Here is a 22960-nt window from a genome sequence, read left to right as displayed (position 1 = left end):
GGCTGGCGCAGTCCGCCTCCTTAAAAGCAACATTAAGCAGAGAAAGATAAGTGACTTCGAGCAAATTTTGGTTGTTGTTCAGAAATTGGCTTAACAAGAGGACTAGGTTGAACCTCATAGAGCTCGCGAAGGTTGCTGTTGCCATGTGGCATGAATAACAATCTTGAACTAAACTTGCAAATGGAATTTGAGCTTAAAGAGGCCCTGCGACACTTTTGGCACAGCTTTTATTTAGCACCAGAAAACGTGTAGTAACGATTGCTGAGACAAATTCAACGAGAATGATGCAAATTGATTCATGAAAAGTGAAGTTATGAGTATTGACAGTTCAAAACTCGAGCTGACGACGTTGACGACACATTCGATTTCTCATTTCACTCACCTGCTGACGTCGAAGACCACTTCCAATAACAGCGAGCTTCTCATAAAAACGAAGACGTCAAAGACATTCCAAACACAGCGAGCTTCTCATTAAGGCCACCTCACGGTAACCACTGTCATGTCACTATCTAGCTGAGTGGCAGCGAGATAACGCCGCGCTCTGGTCGCTTCAAAGTGCAGCTGCCGATTCCTGGCCAGGTCATTATGTTTGCCAGGCAGCATAGCTTGCCGCTTGAATGTCACCTTCGTGGCGATGGATACTGTGATGCCGGACCATTGGGCGGGCGTGTCGTCGTCGTCATTACTGTGCTCTTCATCATCGTTGTCCTCATCATCATACTCGGGGTCCGATTGTGGTTTCCGATGTCGAACGTCAGAATTACACCATGTAACAGCAGTAGCAGGCTAGACGGCGGACGAACGCAAGTAGCCCCTGAATAGATTGTTCACAGGCTTCTCTCCTTCCACGTTTTCAGGGAATGAAACAAAGGCAAAAGCTCCCTTGTCCATCGGTCCCTCGTTCTCCCGGAAAGGTAATCCGTTGACCATGCTATCCCGGTCGTCAGCTGTTGTACCACCAGTTCTCGCCAGTATTTCGAAGAAGTAGTCAGCCAAGCATGGAGAAGGGTCACTGAACTGTGGCATTTCATCAACAAAACGGCTATCTCACCTCCTAGAGAGGGAGCTTCGGTCTGGTCACTGTGAAATGACATGGGCTCTTTTGTCAGGCGCAGCGATGTTTTCTGCTGTCCAGTAATTAACGGAATAAGAAACATACTTGACTCAGTCGCCTCCAGAAGCACCAAGGAAGACGCACAGTCACCGCTGGTGCCTCAGCTTAGAACCTCCGGTTTATCCCAGTGGTGGTACTTCCTACGCGCTGAGTGGTTGGGCAGTATGCAGTAATGTCGACGCATTGAGGACACTGACCTTGAGCCCGTGGTCGAAGGTTGACGGCCATAAAAAACAAGAAGCGCTGGTACTATCGAAAGGGATGATAATGACCTCGTGTGAATGGCACTCACTATTTGTTTGTTTGTTTGTTTCTTGTAAGCAGTGGCAAAATGTGGCCGCTCCTTCGTTTTTGTTTGTGCCTTATAAAATATGGCACATACCCACTCTAGGTGATCCGCCCAGATTTTGTAGTGTTAAATTTAGTAGATCATTTGAACAATGTCGAATGATGAACCATTAAATGAATAAAAGCGAGGAATGTGGACGGTACTGCGGAATTAACCTGGAGACGGAATTAATCTCCAGGAGACGAAGTTCTTCTCTGGACCCTCGTGCGTGTGCCCGGCTTATGTGAAAAATTCCTCAGTCGTTTTATAGGTCCTTATATGGTCATTGAACAAACGTCCCCTGTTAATTACCGTATCTCACCACCTAAAGCTCCTTCCAACCACCGTTGCCGTGAGACAAAAATTGTGCATGTTTCTCGACTGAAGCTGTATACCCGACGCAATTCTTAATATTGGCTCTCGCGCGGCCAGGAGGCCACTTACAGCCTGACGGAAAATTAGTTTGAGCGTAGTCACCAACTCTTTTTTATCAATTGGACCTGTCATCATCGTTTGTATAATTTTCTAATCTGTAGATACCATCATCAGTGTGTGCCAGCTCTGGCTCGTCTACAATAAAGCTCTTCCTCATAATAGGCCCAACGTACTAAACGTACTTGGGAAGAAATGAGACATTGCGAACAAGCGCCCTTTTGGTTTGCGAAGCCGAGCTAGTATACCCATTATTTTCGAAAAATTTCTACGAAAAACAAGTTTCCAAAAACTTTGGACGCTTCCTTCGAACTAAAGCAGTGCAATCATCAAAACAGATTCACTTTGGGTGTGTGCAGCTCTGACAGCCTCAGAACAATCTCGAGACCTAGTTGGTTTCCGCGCATTAGTACCGCTGCATTTAAAGCTCCTGAAATTAGTGTGGGTCCCCAGAGATGGCTGCTTACAACTAAAGAACTGGCAGATTTTTTTTTTTTGGTGTGAACGTCTTTTGTTAAAACAAATATTTCGGCACTTCCAAAGTTGGAACACTTAGCAGGGATTAGATATAGAAAATTTGCTATTTTTAGATAGGCTTGAAAATATCACAAAGTAGACAGATTATCAGCACGTCAAATTTGCATGGAAACCTCAGTGGAGTCAGTCGAAAAAACATTCAAGTTATTATTTTGAGGTTCCAGTGCCATGCCCCCCAATTAATTTTTATTTACACAGAGCTGGTCTCACGCTATCCCGCCCTTTTCTGTTCTCCGAAACAAAAACTTCGGACAGTAAACCATGTGGCAGAACACAATGTGACAAAAATCGTCGTTCTTAGCTCGTGCGGGGGTTCACAATCACAAACTATTAAACAGCAATTTCATCATGTTGTAATAATTCAGTAATTACGAAAATACTATTAGCTAACTCGTTTGCAAAGCTAGGTTTAAGTTTATCCACAGGAATTGATATGAATTTTGGTGCCTCCGTTTTGTGACATTGTCACAGAGATGTATTTGATACGGTGTGTAATTTCATTCAAGTAATTTCAACATAATGCCCACTTTGACAAATACTCAAAAAAAAGAAGTCGGGAAGTAATTTTTCCAAGGTGAATAACTATGATAAACACATCCCAAGTTAATCGCGTTTGGCAAACTCAGCTGTCTGCTTGGCTCCAAAAATTAGGTCATCGTTATTATAATAATGATTACTTTCTTGTTTTTTCAATTTCTCGAACTGTGGATTTTCATTTTTATTATGTATTCCTTATTGCACATCATTTTTGTGGTAAGCAATAGATCAGCTATCGTCCATAGGATAGTATATGGCTTCTTGGCCAATCCCCCAGCGTGGGTATGGGCCATGGAATCCAGGCTACAAAAAAAAAAAAAAACCCTTCACTGGCATCTTGTTGGATTTTGGGCAGTAAGCGGTATCTATCGTTCCCCCTTAATAACTTTCAGACTTCAGTGTGCTATTTTGCCGAGGCTAGTTTGTACGATGCATTTCCTTGTCTGAAATGGCAGGTTTTGCGCCGAGATACCGTCCTGTCAGGATGGCCGAGCGGTCCAAGGCGCTGCGTTCAGGTCGCAGTCCGGTCTTCCGGGCGTGGGTTCGAATCCCACTTCTGACATACACTTTTTGGTTGTGGCAGGTTACTTTTTTTGCACCCCCCACCATGCACATGCTGCCCCCATCAAAAACAAGGTATACTATATTAATACTTCTGTAGAAAGTTGTTGATGCCGATTGTTTCCGGCATAATTTCCACACTGTGCTTCATGTTCAAACGCAGTTAAAACTCGATGCAATGAAATTAGAATTGACGATGGCTGAAAATCTAGCGAAGAAATTTTTATTGCCAATGAATTTCCACGGAGTTTCATGTTATTATCATTTCGGTATATCAGCTAACTTGGCCACTAAACCCGACTTCGTGAAATTTTGCCGGACAATAAAGTGGACAATAAAGTGTCATGCACAATAAAGTGCATGAGGCATATGTAGTGCGCTATATCAGTGCACGTTAAATAGCCCTATGGTAGTCGCAATGGCTACAACGGCGTTTTATAACTTTGCTGGGGTTCTGGCCCTTGAAGTCCTAGAACTTGTTTCAATTTTCAACGTTCAACGAGGGGGAAGTACACGCAGGACCTTGAAAAGTTACACCAAGAATAAACTATACAGATATGGGGTATGAGTCGTGCATAAAAATGGATGACCAGGATATAAAACTGCACGCGTTCAAGTTTAGAGTTCTTGCACACTACCAATCTCTAATACTTACAATGCACACACGACTCCTCTTCTTTTCTATCTCTTTCCCTATATTACTCTTCCTTTCCCCCACCCTAAGTGTAGGGTAGCCAACCGTGCTATGCTTGGTTAACCTCCCTGCCTTTCGTTTCTCTTTATCTCTCTCTCTCTCTCACCATGTTCGATCATTCGCACAAATAGTTTATTGCAGAGGTATCGTAATAAAACGTGGCGTGGGTAAAATGTGCCAAAATGATTACAGCCCGCTCACCCTTTCCACAGGATTAAAAAAGCTGTGGTGTCCTTTGTTACATTCCACGAAACTTGCGCTTAACGCATATCCTGAGCCGCAAAACTAGAGTCCAGAGAGAGCACATGATCGAAAAAACAATCTAGCCAGCTCCACTTTGTGAATACCGTAGAAGCAGCGAAGCTTACGCCCATCCTTCATCAGTCTATACTACGTCTACATTTTTCAAGTCTTCCGTTCGTTGGCGCTTAGCTTCGGCCGCACTTGCGCAAACATCGCGGTCGGCTAAGCAACAAGCTGCCCGTTCTCACGTCAACTCTCGCTGGCGCGCACGTCGGGCGGCTTATTCATCTTGAGAATGATAAATGTTCGCCATCTTCAAAGCGCACACTCCTCAATACTGACACTGACCTATCTTAGATCTCAGTGAGCCTCACTGTACACCTTATCTCGGCACGTTTCTCGAAAGTCCACCCCTCCACATTTAGCACCCTCGTCTACCGCAGCACAAGCAGCCCTCTTCTTCCAACCGAGGCTGATTCTCGCCACAATACGAGCACGTCTGAGCAGCGCTGCCACAATTTCGAACGTGAAAAGCTCAGCTAAAAACAACTTTGATGGTAAATTAAGCACCAATAAAAGTGCGGCGCTCGCAAAGCTCTATCATAGATGTAGAAAGAAAAAAAAACATAGTTTCCAATACTGACGTATAGAGGGAAAAATGGGGCTGAAATTCGTTGCACGCATTGGAATGCTGGGTAAACTAAAGTTGGACTTGGCTGGGATTTTTTTGTTTTGCCACGAAGAGCTCAAGCCAGTTTCTGTCAGCGAGTCATCATTATTTTCCTTTGCGCTGTTAGGAGCATGCACTGCGATAGGTTTAACTTCGAAACCATCACTAATTCACCTGGCCCCTCACATATATTTTAGGCTGCTCTATCACAATATTTGTCTTGTACCATCAAAAGAAACTGATCTACGCACGTTTCTTCACGTTTACAAGCAAATTATCTAAATACAGAGAGCGAAACAAAGGAGAAGAGATAGTTTCAAGATCTTACGGTCAATGTGCTTTTACACTTAAAGAAGAAGAAATATATTACCTGGCCACCGCCACACTGCATAAACATAGCTGTGCCCTTCGTTACTGCAATTTCTAGCAACATTCTACCGCTGCTATGAGGGTATACGTGTACCCCTTACAAGTGCAATCAAAAATTTATTCTACACTCTTAGAAAAAAAAAGTTAGTAATGAGTTAGTAAACGGGTGTGTTTACTAGTTTACGGAATATTTTACTACCTTCGCTGCATACTTTTACTAGCCACCTGCTATTACAGCTAGTAGCTTTAGCCGTTACTAACCAGGGAACCTTTCTTAGTGTTTTTAACTAGGCTACTACTAAGCCACCTACGCTGCCAGATCTGTCGTAGATGCCGCAGTACATTTTGCCGTAATGGTGAGATATATATATATATATATGTGTGTGTGTGTGTGTGTGTGTGTGTGTGTGACAAAGAATGTGTCCTTGGATTCAGTGGAAAAATAACAAGTACAGGACGGGGAATACAAATACTTTTTATTTTTCGTACGTGTTAGCCTGGGACTGGCCTTCATGAAGGCTGGTCCCCGGCTGAAACGTAGGAAAAATAAAAAGTTTTCGTTTTGCCCGTCCTGTACTTATTGGTATATATATATATATATATATATATATATATATATATATATATATATATATATATATATATATATATATATATATATATATATATATATATATATATATATATATATATATATATATATATATATATATATATATATATATATATATATATATATATATATATATATATATATATATATATTGTGAAGCCTTCGAACAGTGGGTCGTCCTCTCCAGCGCCTTCTAGTGGGTTGCCCTTTTTAGCAAGAAGAAGAGCAGCTCGTGCAGAGAGTCGGTACCCGCATCGACTGTCGCTGTCAAGCATCGTCGACAACCGTCCGCCAATAAACGTCTCAACAATTTGGTGGAGAGTGCTGTGCCCTTCTAACACATTCGGTTAGCATTTGATGCCCCTGGAGCTACGATCTCGCACCATGCCTTCTACCATGCACCAAGACGCCGCACAGCAAACGCTTCCTCCTGCGCCGACGCCATGTTCCTCCCTGGAGCGCTCGTCTGGCTCTCAATCCCTACCACTTCAACTGGCCTATCTTCAAAACTATTGCCCAAATACGAAGGCCCCTACCGTGTCGTCGAACGCACTTCCCCTGTAAATTACTTGATCGAACCCATCGAACCATCTTCGGACATGCGCCGTCGAGGGCGCGACATTGTCAACGTGGAGCGCCTCAAAGCCTACCATGACCCGCTCATAGTAACCAGCTGCTAGGTCGCCAGGCGGCTCCCTCTTCGTACCCGGGGTAGTTGTGGTGAAGCCTTCGAACAGTGGGTCGTCCTTTCCAGCGCCTTCTAGTGGGTTGCCCTTTTTAGCAAGAAGAGCAGCTCGTGCAGAGAGTCGGTACCCGCATTGACTGTCACTGTCAAGCATCGTCGACAACCGTCCGCCAATAAACGTCTCAACAATTTATATATATATATATATATATATATATATATATATATATATATATATATATATATATATATATATATATATATATATATATATATATATATATATATATCATCAGCCTGACTACGTCCACTGCAGGACAAAGGCCTCTCCCATGTTCCGCCAGTTAACCCGGTCCTGTGCTTGCTGCTGCCAATTTATACCCCCAAACTTCTTAATCTCATCTGCCCACCTAACCTTCTGTCTCCCCCTAAGCCGCTTCCCTTCTCTGGGAATCCAGTTAGTTACCCTTAATGACCAGCGGTTATCCTGTCTACGCGCTACATGCCCAGCCCATGTACATTTCCTCTTCTTTATTTCAACTATGATATCCTTAACCACCGTTTGTCCCCTAATCCACTCTGCTCTCTTCTTGTCTCTTAAGGTTACACCTACCATTTTTTTCTTTCCGTTGCTCGCTGCGTTGTCCTCAATTTAAGCTGAACCCTCTTTGTAAGTCTCCAGGTTTCTGCTCCGTAGCTAAGTACCAGCAAGATACAGCTGTTATATACCTTTCTCTTGAGGGATAGTGGCAATCTACCTGTCATAATTTGGGAGTGCTTGCCGAATGTGCTCCACCCCATTCTTATTCTTCTAGTTACTTCAATCTCGTGGTTCGGCTCTGCGGTTATTACCTGCCCTAAGTAAACATAGTCTTTTACAACTTCAAGTGCACTATTACCTATCTCGTAGCGCTGCTCCTTTCCGAGGTTGTTGTACATTACTTTCGTTTTCTGAAGATTAATTTTAAGACCCACCTTTCTGCTCTCCTTGTCTAACTCCTTAATCATGAGTTGCAATTCGTCTCCTGAGTTACTCAGCAATGCAATGTCATCGGCGAAGCGCAGGTTACTAAGGTATTCTCCATTAACTCTTATTCCTAACTGTTCCCATTCTAGGCTTCTGAAAATTTCCTGTAAGCACGCGGTAAATAGCATTGGGGAGATTGTGTCCCCCTGCCCTACACCCTTCTTGATTGGTATTCTGTTGCTTTCTTTATGAAGCACTATGGTAGCAGTTGATCCCCTGTAGATTTCTTCCAGAATGTTTATATATACTTCATCTACGCCCTGATTCCGTAGTGTCTGCATAACGGCTGATATTTCTACTGAATCAAATGCCTTCTCGTAATCTATGAAGGCTATGTATAGTGGTTGGTTATACTCTGAGCATTTTTCTATTACCTGATTGATAGTATGAATGTGGTCAATTGTTGAGTAGCCTGTTCGAAATCCTGCTTGTTCCTTTCGTTGATTGAATTCTAATGTTTTCTTTACTCTGTTAGCAATTACCTTTGTAAATAGCTTGTATACTACAGAGAGCAAGCTGATCGGTCTGTAATTCTTCAAGTCCTTGTCATCTCCTTTCTTATGTATTAAGATGATGTTAGCGTTCTTCCAAGACTCTGGTACTCTTCCCGTCAGGAGACACCTCGTAAACAGGGTGGCTAGTTTTTCTAACACAATCTGTCCTCCATCTTTCAGCAGATCTGATGTTACCTGATTCTCACCAGCAGCTTTGCCCCTTTGCATGCTCTCCAAAGCTTTTCTGACTTCTTCTATCATTAGTGGTGGGGTGTAATCTGGGTTACTGCTAGTTCTTATAGTATTAAGGTCGTGGTTGTCTCGGCTACTGTACAGATCTCTGTAAAACTCCTCTGCTATTTTAAATATCCTATCCATATTGGTAGTTATTTTGCCTTCTTTGTCCCTTAGTGCATACATCCGACTTCTGCCTATCCCAAGTTTCCTCCTCACTGCTTTGACGCTTCCTCCGTTTTTCAGAGCGTGTTCAATTCTCTCCATGTTATACCTTCTTACATCGCATACCTTACGTCTATTAATCAACTTCGAAAGCTCTGCCAGTTCTATTTTGTCTGTTGTACTTGACACTTTCATGATTTGACGCTTCTTAATCAGGTTCTTCGTTTCCTGTGAAAGCTTGCCAGTGTCCTGTCTAACTATCCTGCCTCCAACTTCCACTGCACACTGCGTAATGATACTCTGTGGTTTTGGGACTTTAAACCCCGCATATCAATCAAATCGCAATGATACTCGTCAGATTATTATTCATTGTATCTACGCTAAGGTTGGTTTCCTCATTAAGAGCCGAGTACCTGTTCTGCAGCGACACTCCGAATTCCTGTACTTTCCCTCTCAGGGCTAGCTCAATGATTGGCTTCTTGCGTATCAGTTTCTGTCGTTCCTTCTTCAAGTCTAAGCGCATTCGAGACCGTACCATTCTATGGTCGCTGCATCGTACCTTGCCAACCACTTCCACATTCTGCACGATTCCTGGGTGTGCACTCAATAAAGTCTATTTCGTTTTTATTTTCGCCATTAGGGCTCCTCCATGTCCACTTGCGGTTTTCTCGTTTTCGGTAGAAGGTATTCAAAATCCGTAAATTATTGCGTTCTGCGAATTCTACTAGTAGCTCCCCTCTGGCGTTTCTAGTACCGATGCCATAATCTCCTACTGCTTGGTCTCCAGCCTGCTTCTTCCCTACCTTTGCATTAAAGTCGCCCATCACTATAGTATACTGTGTTTTTACCTTACTCATTGCCGATTCCACGTCTTCATAGAAGCTTTCAACTGAAGCGTCATCATGGCTGGATGTAGGTGCGTAAACCTGTACTACCTTCATTTTGTATCTTTTATTCAGTTTAATTACGATACCTACTACCCTTTTATTAATGCTATAGTATTCCTCTATGTTGCCAGCTATGTTTCTGTGAATTAGGAGCCCCACTCCCAGTTCTCTTCTGTCTCCCAAGCCCCGATAGCAAAGGACGAGCCTATTCTGCAGCACCGTATAGGCCTCATCTGTCCTCCTAACCTCACTGAGCCCTATTATATCCCATTTAACACCCTCTAGCTCCTCGAATAGTACAGCTAGACTTCCCTCACTCGATAATGTTGTAGCGTTAAAACGTTGCCAAGTTCAGGTTCCAATGGCGGCCTGTCCGGATCCAGAGATTCTTAGCACCCTCTGCTGCGTTGCAGATCTGACCGCCGCCGTGGTCAGTTGCTTCGCAGCTGCTGGGGACTGAGGGCTGTGAGTTCTTTGACGTATGCATGTGAGAGGTAGTGGCCAGATACTGCACGAGGGTGGCCAATCCTTCTCTGGTGAGGGAGTACGTTTCCGGCGGTGGTTACCGGTGAGGCCGCACCCCAGGCCTCTTAATGCAGTTCCATCAACACGCGGATTTTTTTTAATTCGGTTGGGAACTGCGCGGCACCGGAATTTGAACCACGGACCTCTTGCATGCAAGGCTGATGCTCTAACCACTACGCCATCGCCGCAACCAAAGAATGGCTAAGGCTAAACACACACACACACACACACACACACACACACACACACACACACACACACACACACACACACACACACACACACACACACACACACATATATATATATATATATATATATATATATATATATATATATATATATATATATATATATATATATATATATATATATATATATATATATATATATATATATATATATATATATATATAAACAACGAGTGTTTTCACACTCGTTGTTTGGCTTATAGATGGCGCTGACTGTCACTCCTACTTCTAAATTCACATATAAACCACAAAAAGTGGATGGAGTGGCGGCCGCTGTGATAGCTCAGTGGTTAGAGCATCGAACGCGTTATTCGAAGGTCATGGGTTCGATTCCTGCTCACAGCTGGTAATTTTTTCATCCACTTTTCTTTCTTCTTTCTTCTTATTTACATTCCATTGGTTCTAATAACTTCCCCTGTACATTCCTTGGCATTACTGTCTGTTATATCTCATTAATATTGTGTTAAACCACAGATATACGAGCCCTTAGGTATACACTTCTCTCCCTTATTTCATTGAACGAGGGTCTCGTACTGGCAGACTTGGTGTGTTTAGGTTGTATAAGAGGGACAATTAATCAGCTGCCCGCTCATAATAAGTTCACGTGCTACGTGACGCCAAAACATGCGAATAAGAGTGTTTTCACACTCGTTGTTTGGCTTATAGATGGCGCTGACTGTCACTCCTACTTCTAAATTCACATATAAACCCCAAAAAGTGGATGGAGGGACGGCCGCTGTGATAGCTCAGTGGTTAGAGCATCTAACGCGTTATTCGAAGGTCATGGGTTCGATTCCTGCTCACAGCTGGTAATTTTTTCATCCACTTTTCTTTCTTCTTTCTTCTTATTTACATTCCATTGGTTCTAATAACTTCCCCTGTACATTCCTTGGCATTACTGTCTGTTATATCTCATTAATATTGTGTTAAACCACGGAAATACCAGCCCTTAGGTATACACTTCTCTCCCTTATATATATATATATATATATATATATATATATATCTATATATATATATATATATATAGAGAGAGAGAGAGAGAGAGAGAGAGACAATAATGTAAAAGGGAGTATATCTGGGCAAGGATGCAGGCTATATATCAGATATGATTTGAGACAGAAGTAGCGATGGGTCCAAAACGAATTATATAAGTAGGTAACTGCACACTAACATGGCAATCGCTTTGATTCAATCATGTATTCAAATACCGTAGAGCAGACGTTCCTGCGGCTCTAACCTAATTTAATGCTGCCAAACGATACAATTACTGCCGCATTTCTTTTTAATTCTAATTTTTCAAGTGGAGCTACCAGGTGTCTTTTCCGCTAATAAGAACATCAGTGACAGAATGAAAAGAACTTATCTGTCGTTTCAATTTCTTCGCAAACGTGACATAACGGTGACGAGAATGTGTTGTCTGGAAGGTGTTTGTCCTTCATTGACATTCCAGACAATGCATTCTCGTCACCGTTATGTCCGGTTTGCTTCGTATTCTGGGAATTTTATGTACCATGGACAACGCTCGTCTGCTTATACGCCGACACCTCCTAAAGCAGCACCCAGACGAGCGTGTGGCGATTGGATCGTTCCCTCTCCGTGTTCGCGGCCGTGGCTTGCCTGGTCATTCCCGAGCGCTGTTGTACAAACTAAGAGAGGGCTCTGTGCTGGTGCGTGAACGATTACACCATCAAGGGCGTGTGGACAGTCCGTTGTGCGCAGCTTGTGGCTCCTGCGAAAGACTTGGACATATCGTAGGGCACTGTCCCACATTTGCTATGCAGCGTTCTTTGCTGATTAAGGAATATAAATTATTAGGACTTAAGTGCGCGACTCAAGACGACTACCTCTTTCCGAGCGGTTGTGCTTCCCGACGCGATCAGACCCACTGAGCTCTCCTTACACTTATGAACCAAACAGACCTAGTCACCCGTTTATAGACAGTCTTTTATTATTATTATTTTTATTAATCTTTTTTTTCTCATACTCGTCCTAGTCTTCGGCATTTTTCTCCTTCCTCATTTTCTTTTCTCTTTCTCCCCTGTAATCTTTGATTCCTCTGTTTCTTCCCTCCTCCCGAAAGAGTGAGCAGGCGTTGTGCCCCTCCAGGTGGCAGTTCTCAGCTTGCTCTCTCCCTCTTTCCTTTGTGTGCTTGTGTATACGTGTAGGCAGATCCAATAAATAAACGAATAAATAAATAAATAAATAAATAAATAAATTCATTGTCATAAGCCACAGTACAAAGTGCACGTGATGCTTCACAGTTGTGTAGTGGCTACAACGCTTATTAGCAGAATGACGATTGGCACAGTGGCATTGTAGGTGCTTCATAGTCATCGTGATTACGTAAAGTGGGCACCCTGCATTTACTGCCCCGAGGTGGCATAAAGACAATGTGGGGCCAAAGACGCGCTCGTTCGTCATCGTCATCGGTGGCTACGGCGCACACATCAACACCGCCCACGGAAGAGCCTCTACCATAAGGAACTTTGCCCCTGAAAAGATCATTTGGAAACGGGTACTCAAGCAATGCGAAGAGACTAAATTTTCTTGTGCTTGGCTTTCTAACTTTCCTCGTCTTCGTTAACGTGGACAGAAGGAAAAATTAACAGAAACGCAGAAGATTAGTTATAAAAACGACCGCTTGGTTACCCGGCACTTGTAGATGGAGATATGGTGATATCAAGATGAAAATGAGTGAAAGAGCGAGAGAAAGGAGGCAGCGTTGAAAGGAATATTGACGAGAATATTGTTGGCGCGTAAGTAGCCCTGAGTGTAAATATTCGAAGTGTCAGGTAGCGTTAAAACACAACCTCTAAATCAACGCGTATCTTGAATGTGAGGCCCACGGGACGGCTTTTTGCCCTCCCATAGTAGAGAACTAAGTACTCTAAATCGTTAACCATTTTTTCTAAACAAACGCAACGCAGAGACATCAGCTGTTGCTGCAACTGCTAGAAAAGCTCTTTCGTTATACCTCATTGTTGAAAGGAACGAACCTGTCTTCATTTCTGTTATTTTTTTTTCTTTTTGATGTGGCTTGAAAGAAAGCGCGAATTTCTGTTTCTCTCCGTATTGACGTGTTTTGCGAATACCTGTAAGTTTTCCCTGCGTTGTCACAAATCACAATCAAGCGCGCTTTGAGTGTTCAGCGCAACTCCACCAGAATAAAAAAAAAAAATAAATAACTAAGGTTCGGGTAGAAGAGCGAGCAAAAAGACAGCGTGGGAGCTTTTTTGCTGCGCCAGGCACTCAAAGCGTGGTGTACTGGCTCGTCCTAAATTCTATTCTTGACTGTGAACTTTGCAAACGAACGTCTACGCATTGCGCTGGTAGTTCTCTCTTTTTCATAATTTTTTTTTTGTGTTGCGTCACTTTCCTATAAGTATGAACTAACAAGCCAAGAGAAAAGTTCTATTAGAATTCGCATTGTGGACCTAGCGCCACAATCGTTCATCTGACACCTTGTGTGCGTTTTGGCATTTTCTTCGCGAATATCTATCTATCTATCTATCTATCTATCTATCTATCTATCTATCTATCTATCTATCTATCTATCTATCTATCTATCTATCTATCTATCTATCTATCTATCTATCTATCTGTCTGTCTGTCTGTCTGTCTGTCTGTCTGTCTGTCTGTCTGTCTATCTATCTATCTATCTATCTATCTATCTATCTATCTATCTATCTATCTATCTATCTATCTATCTATCTATCTATCTATCTATCTGTCTGTCTGTCTGTCTGTCTGTCTGTCTGTCTGTCTGTCTGTCTGTCTGTCTGTCTGTCTGTCTGTCTGTCTGTCTGTCTGCCTGTCTGTCTGTCTGCCTGTCTGTCTACATATACCCAGCTCCCACACGTGCAGCCCCCACCACCCACCCCACAACACACACACCGTCCTCCTGCTCAGTGTTCTCCCCTCATCTTAATTTGTCTGCATTCAAGCCATTCCAGTTCCAGTGGTTGCTTCGCAGTGCAGCCATGACGGGATCGTAGCCTTTCTGATAAAAGAGAAAGCAGACGGGTGTGTAAGCTAGCCATCAATGAGCTTGCTGGAATGTAAATGTAATCTACCGCGTTAGTCTCGTGTCATATCAAAGTGATTTTGTGTGTAGCAGGTGGGAAGGGTGGGTGAGACTTTTTGCAAGCAGTCTGCGCAAGTGTGCATCTAATGGGATGTACCTTTCTTTCTTTTCTTTCTTTTCTTTCTTGTAACAAATATTCAGCTTGAAGTTAGTGCTCTTCGTGTCCACTCTTCTCGTCTGTCCTTGTTTTATGGTGCTACAAAGTTGTTTCCTAATGTCTCACAAACTAGCCCAAGCTTCCATGCTTCTTGCACAAGGACGCAAGTGAATGCTTCACTGTTTTTCTATCGCGTTTCCTAAATAAAGTTCATTGGGACGTTAAACCCCACCTATCAATCAATCAATCTAAATAAAGTTCAGCTGTGAAACCAGTTTTTTTTAGCAGGAATGAACGTAAAATTGTCCACCCTCATTTTATACTTATGAAGAACTTCGCCAGGCCAATGCCTTGTTTTTATTCTTTCACTACGACGTATGTAAGGCGTCTCCGAGAGAATGTGAGAAACGCACCGATTTTGGTCGTAATTCAGAAAGCCCATGTATGAAGGAATGTTGGCGGAATGTGTTATTAATATGACCCTGTAGGCATCGGCAGCCGTGCCTTCTGGCGCAGCGAGATCTGTTGCACCGGCTTCTAACTTTGTTAACCGTCTTTCAAAGCAAAGAATTGATGAGTTACACATCCCAGTGACGATAGCATAACGATAAAGAGTGGCCGCGCATCTGCGTCCTTCTTTGCTAAGGACCCCGGAAGACATTAATCTTTTTTATGGAGAGAGAGAAAGAGAGAGAATAAAACGTTTCCTCACGTTCTGCGCGAAACAATCCGTGAGTTCTGCGTGAGTTATGGCGCCATCTGGCGGTAATGTGAAGAAACGAAAGCTTTTTAGAACTGAGAGCTACTGGTAAGTGAGAGCACCATGTCGTTTTAACGAAGCGTAGTAAACATACTTTTTCGTTCAAAACATTGCGCTCTTAGCGAAGCGTAATAAACACTGCAGCCTCTTCAGAATTACGTATCTATGCGTTTTCTAAATGAAGAAACAAATTAGTTAACACTTACTTATTTGATTTAGGGCCTCAAGTATGCGCAGCATTTGTTTTTATAGAGAATGTTCACAAGCATGAACGCAGTCACCAGATGTAGTTGGGTGTGCGTTTTGCACGCGCTTAAACTTTCGCTGCGTGGCTGAATCGCTTCGAGTGACTAAGACAGACAGACCAAAATTTCAGCGTCTAAGTGTCGCAAGAAAGAATATGGTCTATAAAATATTGCGTGGGCAGGTGGAGAGAATGGCGGGAGTACAGAAGTGTGGCGTTCGAAAGTCTGCTGGTCATATGCGTATTCTTATGCACCTTATTTCCAGAACTAGTGCTCTCCCGATGGTGGGCCTTCGGCGATCAGTCTTTTGAAAGCCAATACTCTTTCTTGGGATACTTCAACGCAGAAATTTTGGCCTGTCTATCTGTCTATCTGTCCATCCAAACGGTTCAGTCACCCGGCCTTAGTTTCAGCACTTCCGCAACGATCCACAATCTTGCTCTGGTGGCTGCGTTCCTACTTGTGAACATTGTTAATGGAAATCAAATATTAGACATATATGAAGCGCAACATCAATACGAGAGTACTAGGTGGTCGTTTATTTTCTGATAAGGCATAGACACGTAAATATAAAGACCCTAGTGCCTTTCCCGCTGCGCTGACAATGCGATGCTATGCACAAAAAGGTGGTTGTTTCGTACAGTTTGCTAAGACGACATGGTGCTGCCACATCCAGTGGCTCTGTGTTCTACACAAGCTGTCATTTCATGACATTGCTGCCAGATGGTGTCCATATCTCACGCAGTGTCTCCGAACAGAAGACTACCATTTTCCGATGATATTTGCAGTGAAGCACGCGGATACACTGTCAAATTGTTTGCTACGACATTAGAGCCTTTCAAGGTCAAAGCACCTTAAGGTTTCGCCTTGTTTGCGCGTCATGCCATCGTCATAGCTTCGACTTGTCTTGTCGTCATGTTCTATTGTTTACGCTTACCTACCACACAAATTGGGTAAATCCCACTACAACGTATTTTGAGTTTATGGTTGGTCGTTACAGCTAAATCATTATGCTCGGTTTAGCAGTGATGTCAGATTCTCCGACAAAATTTACCAAGACACTCACGTTTCTTGTCTAAAACCGAAGACACAAGCATAAATCTGTACGGTGAAGCTTAAAACGCTACTTCTTGAAACTTATATGTAAAGTTATGGTACGATAGTGGACCTTTGTTGAGTAAAGCAGTGGAGAATAACTATTTTGCTGTGGCAAACAACGGCGTACGCGACATGATTCATCCACCCCAACCCCCCCCCCCCCCCCGTATCTTTTTGTGTCTGGGTCACTTGTCCTTATACGTTAACACATTTAAATTCTAACTCTCATTGCTTCACGCATGACCATTATTGGTATCTGTAGCAACAGATGCGTTGCTCTGATAAGCAAGTGGTTGTATGTGTTACTCGCGGCATAGAGGAAGAAAACGTTAGAAGAGAACACTGTGAAATTATGTAGAAAGCAAAGCGACGCCATTCAGAACATCACAATTGTTATAGCGTGAGCTCAGAACGATGATAAAAGTACAAAAAAGTGAGCGCTAACTTCCAACTGAGTTTACTGTATAGAGCGCGAAAACATATAAAGCAGACAGTAAACCGTGTGACGAAAAACCATGTGACAAAAAACCATGTGACAAAAAATCGTCGTTCTGAACTCGCGCTATAACAATCGTTATTTCTCAATAACAGCAACCCCAACTGCTAAGCTTCCAAAACATTTAAAAGCAGATATGTCACAAATCGCGAGGTACGAGTCCCCAGAACAGAAATATCAATTGCAGGAGCTTAACACAGGAACGTTATAACTGAGCTTATGATATCGAGCCATATCAGAACAACTCTGAAAACTTTAGTTAAAAAGCGCGCCATATTGACGAAGTGAATCATGATGAAGGAGCTTGGTCGGAGCTATCGGGAGAACTCATTCATTCTTGTACGAGGCCTGCTTGTAGTATACTTGTTAACAAGGCGGCGCTTGAGGTGGGCGTCCAAGGCTGCGTCGGGCACGTTCAGTTACAGGCACTGCATGAGAGGAAACTTTCGTTGGAGCACGGCGATGGTGTTGATGCAGGATAGGTCGTTTCGGATGGAAGTGATGGTGGTAAAGTTGTTGCCAAACCACAAGTGGTCACATACCTTAAAGCCCTGGCCGAACGTGCGAAAGAGGAAGTCGAGCTTGAAACGCGTGCCTGGGCCAAGAACTTAAGGTAACAACAACTTTCGGCGCTTGATCCCTGCTTCCAGCCCCCCTTCCGATTCTAGCTTCTTTTGCCACCGCTTGCTTGTCACTTCTGCTTCACGGGCTCTTATTCAGGGTTCGCTTGTGGACAAGCGCACTTTGCTTCAGCTGCGCGACCTCTCACCACCGCTGCCGCCTCCGGATAGATGCTAGTGCTGGTTCAAGATAGCTGCTGACGCTGCCATCTTCCGGTGTCGTGAGCTCTCACTGCCAGGCCTTTGAGGCGGGCCCGCGTTGGAGCCGAGCTGCGAGCTTACCGCGGCGCTGCCTTCGCTGCCAAAGTATTCATGATAAGTACCTGCGGGGAGACATGTACTCACTGAGCTCCCAGCGATGAAAAAAAAAGTGGTGCTAAAAGCACTCACCTCGAAACCTATAGCACACACCATTGGACTTGCCTCTAGCATAACGAGCTTCAATCCCAAAACAGTGCAACAAACAGTATCAGCGCTTGTTGTGAGTGCATTCTTGTTCGTTTCTGTTTCGCACTTTCTTTAACTGTGAATACGCACTGAAGCAGTCGCTGGATCAAAGCGCACACCACGTGCGCTTTAGTACAACAGCTGCGGCACCAACTGGCTCGAGTTCGCGCTCTTTTAACTGCTCTAACACCACGAGCATAGTTTCACTGCGGAACAGTTGAGAGACCGTCTTGAATTCACTTCGTATTTCGCGTTGGTGCCACGACGTTTCAGTCCAGTTGAATGCACGTCAGCCGAGCAGGTTGAACGTTTCCAATGCCTGCGCCTGCTTCCCAGTAAACGCCAGCAGCAGCGAAGCACTAATTCGCTGTCCAAGCCAGCACTCAAACAATATTTACCTGGTAATTTTAAACGCTAAAAAAATAACTATTTATGTCTTCAACACAATTAACTTAAATTAAACAACAGAAATCTGCTGTCTCATTGAGAAAAACTTCGTTCTGCTCCTTTTTCTTAGCAATATATTTTTTATTGTAAAGAGCCCCCCATTGTATAGTCACGCTTCAAACTCAAATTGCGTAGCGCCGTGGCTCTCACTCGCAATGTGTCCTCCAATCCATTTCACCCAGAGTTTCGAGAACATTTGAATCGAACTTGATCGCGGCATGTATTTCCATGACAAGCCCAATTCAAAAACTACGCGAATGCCGGAGAAAATGGTAGATATTTGTTAGAATTGATGTTGGCAGCAATCAAACCAAACTGATAAACACTAGAACATGCATAGCGATGCAGTACGCACGCAGCAAGACACTGCCGTTTAAATGAGGAAACACCTGTCGGAACATGGAAGTTCGGTCCACATAAGGCTGCGATATTCTACGACTTCGGGCTTGCTGCTCTATGGGTTGTCTTAAATGCAAATGGCTTTTACAAGCTGCTTCAACTATTGTAGCTTTTCTTGCAAATAAAGAAACTAGTTATGGTCGATTCATCACAAGAAAAAGTGTAGTTCAGTCGCAATGACAGTATGCTAGTAAATACAGTAATCAACCAATTACAATGTATATCGGGATAGGTAAAAAAGATTAATTTTTGTTGGAAGCGCCAAAGTCTTCTTCTTGTGTTTTGCTTCTTTTTTTATTTTTTTCTCCACATCTGTTGACAAAACACTCAGTTGATGTTAAGCACCCGTTTTTCATCCCTTTCGCGTATGTCATGGATCCGACTGGCACATACGAAGATAAATTAGTCACAAAATACGTGAGAATGGTAACGAGCACAGTCACTCAATTACACGCTAATGGTTACGCCCGAATGGTTACATGCTCTGGTTGAGCCTGAATCTAAAAATAAATAGCACTGCTTTCTTCTATTTGGCATGTAGACGCAGGAGCTTTACTGAAGACCTCAATCATTCATGTACAATAAATTTGATAATATGAGTTGCTTGCCAGTGGCGTCGTAGCGAAGTAGCCATGTGGCTGAAAGCACGCTTCCTTCGTCTTTAAAGTCACGCTTTTCACACGATGCATCGATTCCTTTCCGCAAGTAAAAAAGAAATATAACAAACCCAGAAACGATTTCAGCCACAGCAGGGTGCTTTTCATGTCCCCACAGCTCTTAAATTTAATTCAGGTCAGTAGTGAATTTGGCCTTGACCTCTGAATTACAACGTAATCGCAGTGGTAAATGTCAAGTAGTCATTGCGTACGCCTTGTTATATATGTCAATTAAGGCCACTGGTCAGGCGAAAACTAGGGCAGCATTTCGAGAAGAAACATTTTTCGACACAAATTTTAGATAATCTTTATGGGCACATTCATTAGATGGTTGAGTATAGATACTGGTAGCTACTACCAGCTTCAGCCGCGTGACGCGCAAGTATCTCGTTTATGCAAAGCGAGACTATAACTGGTAGTGATCGCCTCACACAATCCTGCTAGCAAAGGCACCTGCCTTGTCAATGCTTTCGCGTCTTCAATCTTGTAAAGGATGATGATGTTAGATACTTCTGCTGTACATCTGGTGGATTATGATTGTAACTGGTATTTCACTTGCCACAAGCACAATTATGAGGCACTGCGTGGTGAAGAGCTCCGGAAATTTCTACTTGCACGTCCCCATAAAACCAGCAAAAAAAAGCAGAGGACCACCTGGTCACCTCATAACCGTTCTCTGGGTTCATGCGCACTGTAGACACCCAGGCAACAGGGCCGCTCACAGCCAAGCCCAAGCACTGGCCAACCGGGCTCATGTATACCTGCCTTCGCTTATAGGTACCAGGGATGGACTCCTCAGCTATCACGATGTGATGATATTTTACGTAAATTCCCGCCTAACGTACCCCCCACCGCGTAAATCTCTTTCCAGAAGTGCTTTTGTGACGCAGACTTCAAACGACCATATTGACGACTCCTTTTCTTCTCCCCCTTTTCACGCATTGCCAAGACACTCCTCATTGCAAGTTATGTCCTAGCACCAGAGCCGACTTCAATCACGTATTTCTCAATTGTCCGAACGAACCAAAGTCCCCGTGGCAAGAGTCAGAAAACCAGGCGCAACCACGGTTGCAGCTCCGGAAAGTGAGCTGAACCAGAAGGGTCGTCGAAGTGCAGCAGTGTCCAGCCACCTAGAGCGGCCCGAGAGCCCGTCGTCATCCTGCTTCCACTTCTCCTGCCCCCCCCCCCCCCGCCTCAAAGAGTTCTACCGTGGATCAATATAGTTGCTTACCTACGTACCAATCAGTGAAATAAGGACACAAAAGGGAGAACTAGTGAATGGTGCTCCACATTTATGCGTTGCATTTATGTGAAGTATGGCGCACCAACACGTGCCTAAGCAACCTCTTTAACTGTCGGAAATCCTTTCACGTGCACGTTATTCTTAATACGCTGGCCTGTAGCATTTCGCGCGTGCCTATACATCCTCGTGCAACCATGAAATCATACGCGTTGCACAACACCTGTCTTGCGAATCATCACGGCCATCTTACTGGTGAAAAATGCTGTCTTCATAAGTGGCTGTGTTGAATCTCTCAGTGCTGTAATAGAAGCGCTTTATCACCTACGTTTCTATGTCCGTTATATCAGGGCCAGTAGTCATGGTGCATGGCTGCTGACTCAAAAGCCACAGGTGCGATACCGGCGGTCCCGTTTTGCTGGAGGCGCAATGCTGAATACTCAGCGAGGTCGGGGCGCAGTAAACGAGGCCACGCGGACAAAATATCCGGAGCCATACGTCGTAACTGATAATATATCGTGGTTTCAGCACGTAAAAGCACGCATGTGTTGCCCAAAATTACAGAGCTCGCTCAAACTCACTCATGAAGTGTGTTCTAGCTGTGCTTTGCATTAACTTTTACTCGTTCGGATAAAGAAAATTTTCAGTCACCCGGGTTCACTCAGACTACACTCTAAGCCGAAAAGGACTAAAGTGGGCTATGCCATTGGTGTTTTAGGGGTCTGAATGCGCTGCCACAGATTTTGAACCAATTTTGAACTAACTGCGGGAGCAACTTCAAAGGTTCAGCTGTTACCCAAGCACTTACTCCAGGTCACAGTAGAATGCTCCAGTGGGATTAACAGTTGAACCGTCTTAACCAATGGCAAAAAAAATGGTGACATTGCGTTCGTGGAGTGTATTTTATGTTTATTCCAATTTAATCAGCATTGAGAAACATAGCGCGTTATTCATGCAGCACACACACACACGCATATATACACACGCACTATTATTTCAAAGTAAAACACCGCAAACACTGACTGCCCGCGCTATACTACGAGAACAGACTATCGGGTATATATAGCACAGTATTTTGACCTCCCATCTAGTGCCAGTGGGCGACTTTTACTCGGCTTAAAAACCAATAAACATTGATACCGTAACGCGAAAATTTACATGGGCTAATTCATAGCACCGACGCGCACCGATCTTTTAATTTGGATTCATCTAATCTTAAACATGCCTCCAGCCAGAGACTACGAATTATCAGCTGGCATTCTATCATGTCGGCCGAACCAGCGTTCGCAGTGCTGGCGCGCGAGTCCGCAAACACAAACATAGCAGCGGCGCTTATGCGGGAAAGCCGGCGAAGCAGCCAGGCGCCCCGCCGATGCCATACCGTGTCGGCTTGCCGACGGCGTCGCTAGGCTTACGACGAGTCAGGCTCAACGACCACCGCTGATCGCGACATGCGGCTCGCGTGGAATTTTCATTGTCGTTATTTTATTGTCACAAATGAACAATAGGTAAGTGTCCCATGTTCGGGGTGTCTTACCGGGTGATGTAGATATCTGTATACTTACAGCGACGAGACCGTTCGCAGGCACGGTTTTTTCATCGTGCTGGTAAGTCGCTCCCTGTGTACCGCCGGCCGCACGTTTATTCGTATCCACGATCGCCTACATGCTGGATTTTTGATAACAATAGTCGCATGGAGAAAAAGACATAAGTTTGTCTGTGCTAAATTTTCTGTGAATTTGTACGCGACGTTTCCTTCGCTTGTGCCGGCAATGCACTCACACCGGTAGCCAGCTTGATTCCGATGACGTACGAAGCCTACTCTTTCTATATATCGCTTTGAAGTTGTGGTCACTGTGTGGGTACACGACCGCTGATGAACAGCTTACTTTTATTAGCGTTGTCAGTGTTCATCGTAGTTCGAACTAATTCAGCACATTGAAGCGAGTTATCCGCAATGCACGTGTTCGGCAATTTTCACTTGGTTTCGGCCCGCCCGTGC

General features: G+C 43.8%; 1 non-coding gene across 1 annotated transcript; it reads left to right on the top strand.

The window, feature by feature from the left end:
* The first annotated feature begins 3426 nt into the window (after positions 1-3426).
* Positions 3427-3510, top strand: TRNAL-CAG (transfer RNA leucine (anticodon CAG)). The gene has a single exon. It is a non-coding gene; the product is annotated as a tRNA-Leu (tRNA).
* The last annotated feature ends 19450 nt before the right edge of the window (positions 3511-22960 follow it).

This window comes from Rhipicephalus microplus, chromosome 2 (genome assembly GCF_043290135.1).
Source record: "Rhipicephalus microplus isolate Deutch F79 chromosome 2, USDA_Rmic, whole genome shotgun sequence".
Classification (NCBI taxonomy): Eukaryota; Metazoa; Arthropoda; class Arachnida; order Ixodida; family Ixodidae; genus Rhipicephalus; species Rhipicephalus microplus.
This window is presented reverse-complemented; position numbering and strand designations above follow the sequence as displayed.